The sequence below is a fragment of the Rattus norvegicus genome, chromosome 17 (assembly GCF_036323735.1).
Source record: "Rattus norvegicus strain BN/NHsdMcwi chromosome 17, GRCr8, whole genome shotgun sequence".
NCBI lineage: Eukaryota > Metazoa > Chordata > Mammalia > Rodentia > Muridae > Rattus > Rattus norvegicus.
Window position 1 is genome coordinate 20403838 of NC_086035.1, and position 6254 is coordinate 20410091.

General features: G+C 44.5%; 1 long non-coding RNA gene across 1 annotated transcript; it reads left to right on the forward strand.

Moving 5' to 3' along the window:
- Positions 1–245: 245 nt before the first annotated feature.
- LOC134482697 (uncharacterized) lies at positions 246–1596 on the forward strand. The gene is made up of 2 exons (XR_010059122.1): positions 246–1114; positions 1214–1596. It is a non-coding gene; the product is annotated as an uncharacterized LOC134482697 (long non-coding RNA).
- The last annotated feature ends 4658 nt before the right edge of the window (positions 1597–6254 follow it).

A 6254-nucleotide genomic window follows, 5' to 3' on the forward strand; every position in this document is an offset into this window, starting at 1 on the left:
AGTGCTAGAATGTAGACTATGCAATTTTCTGTGCAGTACAAAAGTATATTAGGCAGCATTAGGAAATCGCCAAACAATGTCAGGCAAATTGCCTTAGAATTAAGACAGGGACTCTGAAGATACATGTCTGTGATATGTTAATGTAAGATGTTCATATCTATATAATATATAGTATATTATAGCATATATAAGATATATAGTATATAGTATATTATAGCATATATAAGATATATAGTGTATAGTATATTATAGCATGTATAAGATATATGTATAGTATATTATAGCCATATAATATATGTAATACATATATATTAATTACTATTATATATACACATATGTATATATATAATTAAGCCTTCTAGTTGGGGAGAGGGTCAATGAGAATGAGGTGTGAAAATATCATAATAATACCCATGATTTTGTATACTAATTTTAAAAACTGATTAAAACTTCCTCCTGTTATTTTCTTAGTCTTTTGGGGTAGACTAATCAGAATATATGAAACTGGAAGATTTGTTCACATTATTCTTTAGTGTAAGTGTGTGTGTGTGTGTGTGTGTGTGTGTGTGTGTGTGTGTGTGTGTTTAGAGGGTGGGGCCTAGAGGGCAACCTTGGGAGTCATTCCTCAGGCATCAATATTCCTTGTGTGTGGTTTTTGAGATCTCATTGGCTTGGCCTCAGTGATTAGGCTAGGTTTGTCTGTGATTCCTTAGCATAGGGATTCTAAATGTGGGTTCTGGGGTTGAACTTGGATCCTCATGTGTTCCCGGGAAGCACTGTACTGACTAAGCCATTTCCCTAGCACAAAAAGGCGTGATATATTTTTCTCACTGCTCTGGGGGCTGGGAAGTGGGACCTTTGCTGATCTGGTCTCTGGCAATGGTGCCTGGTTGCTACCCAGAGCTGTCCCCCAACAAGGCAGAAGGACAAAGGGCAGAAGGAGCCTGGGAAAAGGATCCTCCTTGGCTCACAGGACCTCATGACTTCTTAAAGTGCCTCGTGGATGAAGAAGTTCCAACAAGAACGCTGACGTCCAGACCGTAACGACTACTAGGAAACATGATGCAAACTTTTGATGCCATCCTGGGGCCTTGAGGAGCAAGCTCACTGGAAGGTTAATTCTTTGTATTATATAGTTTTCATGTTGTTGGTTAGCTCGAAGACAAATGATACCCTGACGTAACATATTCATATTTAAACGCTTGGTCATTAGAGACGAAAATGGTTTCTGGCATGTGGGAAAGAGAACGGCGAGTGCACCTTTCCTACTGTTGGCTCATCCACTGCCCAGTGCGATTTCTACCACAGGAGACTTCACACCTGCTTCGAGTGACCCTGCACTTTGGGACTTCGGATTCTCCTCTGAAACAGCTCTACCAGTGTTCCTGCTTCCTTTTGGGTGACCACCATGCATTCATTTATCCATTTAGAGTCAAGGCTTTACTGTGTAGCCCCAGCTGGCCTCAAAGGGGAGCCTCCCTGGACCCATGGTACCATCATAGGCGTGTATTAGTGTGTTAGCATGCCTGGTCCCATTAACTTTAATACACGGTTTGCCCTGTCCAATGTTAGCTTATAAAACGTTTCGAAACTGTATGTCTTGTTTATTTCATCTTCAGTGTTCAGATAACTATGCTGGTTTTGATTATAAGAGACTTTCGACCTGACAGCTTATTTTTGAGACAGGTCTTGCTCTGGGTACCCCGCTGGCTTCCAGCTTGCAGCCCACTTGCCTCTACTTTCTGAGTGCTGAGATTACAGGCACGCACCGCTCTTTCCGGCTTTCTGGTATTTCCTTACTGCAATTTCTAACCCTATGAGTTAAATACTCTTTTCATACATGCCCATAGGTTGTCAAGCTGCTCTTACTACAGGCCCTGCTATTCTAAGTGAATTACGTGCCTGAACTCTTCTAATCCTACTTATGATCCCCGTGATGAAACGGCAAAAACTAAAGCACAAATAATTTAACTAAAGTCTAGCCACACAGTAGGTGGCAGAACGGCGTCCAAAAGTGACCGATCTGGAGCCAGCCTCTTAACCATGCAACATATGTCTCTAATTGAGCCAACTCCCTGCCAGAGCCCTAACACACCCTGGGCAGGAGAATCGAGGGTGAAAATAGAGTGCTTTATTACTGGAAACATAATAAACTCTCCAGGGAAAGCTTTCTCAAGGACTTGGCAGTAAGGCTCAAGTCACTGTAGCTTCAGAGCCTCCTTTCTTTCTATCGAGAGAGCTGGACCTCTCGTGCCCAAGGGACTTCTCTGTAGGGGATGCTGAGAAAATGCAGGGGATCAACAGGCAGAGAACAGGAGGCTTTCTGGAAACAGGAAGAGCAGTGTTGGAAGGACTCAGGGACGTCTAAGGATGGAGATAGTACAGGTGCTTTTGCCTTGGTCCTGTGGTAAAGCTCCTTTAAGGTTAGTGCTTCTGAGGCCTAGACAGCAAGATGCTATGTCCTCTACCTGCCTTTTATGTCTTCTGCATTGGCGGGGCATAAGGAAGGAAGATGAAAATGCAAACGCCAAAAATGCATAACCCAGTAAACACTGTGCCTGACCCATGGCCAGGAAGGAGAATGGGAGCACTGGGCTGGAGAGAGGGCTCAGTGGGGAAAGGGTCTTGCCACCAAGCCTGGTGACTAACTGTGAGCTCCTCCTTCTTGTTTCCTCTCTTCTTTTTCACTCTCAGGATCTCCTGGTTTGTTTCACTTTGTGACAAGATCTCATTACGTGACCCAAGGTTGTCTCGAACTTGTGATCCTCTTGCCACAGCCTTGTGTAGGATAGGATTACAAACGTGAGCCACCTTCCCAGAATTCCACGCTTTCTCTTACATCGTGCATCTTTCACAATCTCAAGCTCAAGGTTTTTTTAATCCCTCCTCTTGCAGGGAGGTGACAATCCTTCATTCATTGTGGCCTAATGTTCCCAAGGGAATAACGTTATTCTGTCGCTTATAAGCACTGGGGTATTTTCCGGTGTGGACTTCTCTCCTTCTTAGGACTCTTAGAAAGATATAGGATGAGGAAACTTGAGGGCCTTATATTGAGGTGCCCAGGAACGAACATTTAGCATTCTGGCCTTAGGATTCACAGCTAACTCTTTGGAAAGACAGAGCACTGTAAAGTGTGAGCAAAACACTGACTGACTGACGTGTGAGGGACTGGTTGTAAATCTGCTTTTATTTTCACTCACTGCCTGGAGAGATCTGGGAACTGCGGGTTAAAGGGTTTGGGAACAATATATGAAACACCTAACCTGGCACCACACTGGCATTCCATAAATGGAAAACTAGCCACATGCCGAGTAGCCATTAACTTTAAATTTATTCTATTTTATGTATTATTATTGCAGGGGGTGGGGGAAGGGCCTATATTATACCTCAGCGTGTCAGGAAGCCAGAGGATGAGTTTGTGCAGTCTGTTCTCTTCTACTTTTATTTGGGTTCTGGGGATGGCGCTCAGGTAATCGGGTTTGGGCAGCAATCCTGTTCACCTTGCCGGCCCACGATTAGCTTTAAGATTCAGTCTTTACACTGGATAAAAACGGAGCGTAGCTATGAGCAAGAGGAAAACATAGGAAAAGTTATCCAGAGCACAGCACTGTGCTGTTAAGTATTCTTACTGGATACCACAAAGGCCGTATCCTAGTCCATCTAACTGCTGTAATGCCATGCCACAGGCTGGGGGGCTCGCGGAGAACAGAAATTTATTTTTCATAGTTCTGAATGCTGGAACACCAAGGTCAAATTGCTAGCAGATTTGGTGTCTGGTATGAACTTACTTCATAGCTGATATGTGGCGTTTCTCATGGTGCATTCATATGGTGGAAGGGTGGGAGGGAAAGCTCCTTTGGTTTTTGTGGGGGCTTTTTGTACTAATTGTGCCCCATTCTCATGTCCTCATCACCTCAAAAAAGCCCCCTACTTCCTGGAATTATCACTTGGGGGACGGGATAGGAATTTAATATGTGAATGTTGGGTTCAACTCCTACTAGGCCCACGGCAGATCTAAGACCTTCAAGCACAGGAGAAAGCCAAGGAGAACCCTGGAGAAAGTTCCATCCACTCCCTTTGCTTTCAAGATGGTTAAGTGGAAGCTTTAGGTTAGAAAGGCAGGACCAGGCCTCCAGGTCACAGTGGAGAAGGGATACACATCCCTCAGAGAAGCCAGTGACGATGGGAGCATTTCAGGGTATACATGGCAATTAATAGGATTGTGTTAGGACCAGGGTCAGGAATATCCTGGGACTTTCGGTTCCCTTCTTAGATGACTTTCTTCACCAAGTTGGAAGTAGAGCTACATGTGACCCTGCCATCTCAGTTCAAAGCCAGAGAGGGACAATCTCTCATCCATTGTTCCTTAAACCTAGGGGAAGATGCTCATTGGTCTGCTTGAGCTATATACTTCCTCTTAGAAGGGATGGTAATATCTGTTTTAATATTCTTTAGAATTCTACTTCTCTTTTGGATGACATGAACAGTTGAGAGAGAGAGAGAGAGAGAGAGAGAGAGAGAGAGAGAGAGAGAGAGAGGGATTGCAGAGGAAATTACTAGGTATTCACTGTTTGTGCAGATACTCTGAGTTGCAAGTAACACATCCAGTCTTAAATTGATATGAATAATGGAGGGAAATTGCTGGTCATAGCCCTTAAAAAGTTCAAGGGACATTCTGGCTTCAGGAGCATTTGATCTGGGTTCAAGTCCCTTTCCCCTGTGATTTGCTTCTGCTGAATAATTCCTGTTGGTTGTGTTGTGTCCAGGCTAGCTTCCAGAACAGGAAATAGTAATTATGTCTTCAGTGGACATTCTGAGACTCATTTCACCTGACTGGACAAGCCTAACTGTGTGCCATTCCTCTTACCTTGTGGTCCAGGTCACTAGGAAGAAGCATTTTAAAAGGAGAAGTCACTGTGTGCCTCATGCTTGACACGTTTCACCAGATGTGACAAGACAGAGAACCAAACCCAAAGCCACTGTGCGGGTCTGGCAAGGTTGTCAGAATGGGAGGCAGCAGGTCAGGAGGCTACTCAGGGTACCACCACAGTGACACAGGTCAGGGGGCTACTCGGCACCACCACAGTGACATGCTCTTATCCTCCTCACCAGAGCCTTTTATATAGGCTCTTGCTACTTAGCCCAAGTGGGTCTAGAACTGTCTATGTAATCAAAGCTGGCTTTAAATTCTTGATCCTCCTGCCTCAACCTCCTGGCCCAGAAGTCTCTTTTTAAACTGTTTCCGTGTCCTTATCCTTATTTCCCCTCTTCCTCCTCCTCCTTCCCCTCCTCCTTCTCCTCCTCCTCTTCTCCCCCTCCCCCCCATTTCTCTCTGTGTCTCTGTGTGTGCAGGTGCACTTTGAGGCCCAGGAAAACCTTAAGTGCTATTCTTCAGATGTGATCCACATTGTTCTTTGAGTGTAGCTTGGAACTTGCCCAGTGGGCTGGGCTAGAAATACTTGTTTTTGCCTCCCTCATGCCTGTGTTTGAATTGTTTTGTTTTTGAGACAGGGTCTCTTTGTGTAGCTCTGGCTATTCTGAAACTCTCCTTTAAGACTTGACTGGCCTGGAACTCACAGAAGACTGTGCCTGTCTCTGTCTCCTGAATGCTGGAATAAAGGTATGGACCACCCATTTTGAGATATTTGATTATTTTTTTTTTTTTTGGTTCTTTTTTTCGGAGCTGGGGACCGAACCCAGGGCCTTGTGCTTCCTAGGTAAGCGCTCTACCACTGAGCTAAATCCCCAGCCCCGATATTTGATTATTTTTTAATGTGGGCTTGGACCTTAGACTCTGGTAAGCACTTTACCAACTGAGCTATCTCCCCAGTCCCTAATTCTTCTCTTCAAGGAAATTACTGTTCTTAATTAGTCCAAGCCCTGGATAGAGACAGTGCTACAGGAGAGGTCTTATCCATGGAGGATGTAAGGAGCTGTGAGTCCACAACTGCAGGAGTTGTTGCTAGACTGGGGTCTCCTGGCTAAGGACAGTTGTAATTTTCATTACTATTTGGTTTTCCCAAACCCTTCCAGCTGTGCACTTTGTAGCGCAGGGTTTTATTGTTTAAACCCAGGTTGAATGGTGGATGAGTTGACTTGATTTCCTCTTGGGCTTTGCTTTGAGAATGTCACAGTTTGAAGTCGTGGTAGGATGCCATGCATTTTACCATGTTTCTAGACGCCAAAGTCTATGTTTATTTTTGGGTATTTTGCTGGAAGGAAGGAAGGAGGGAAGAAGGGAGGAAGGGAGAAAG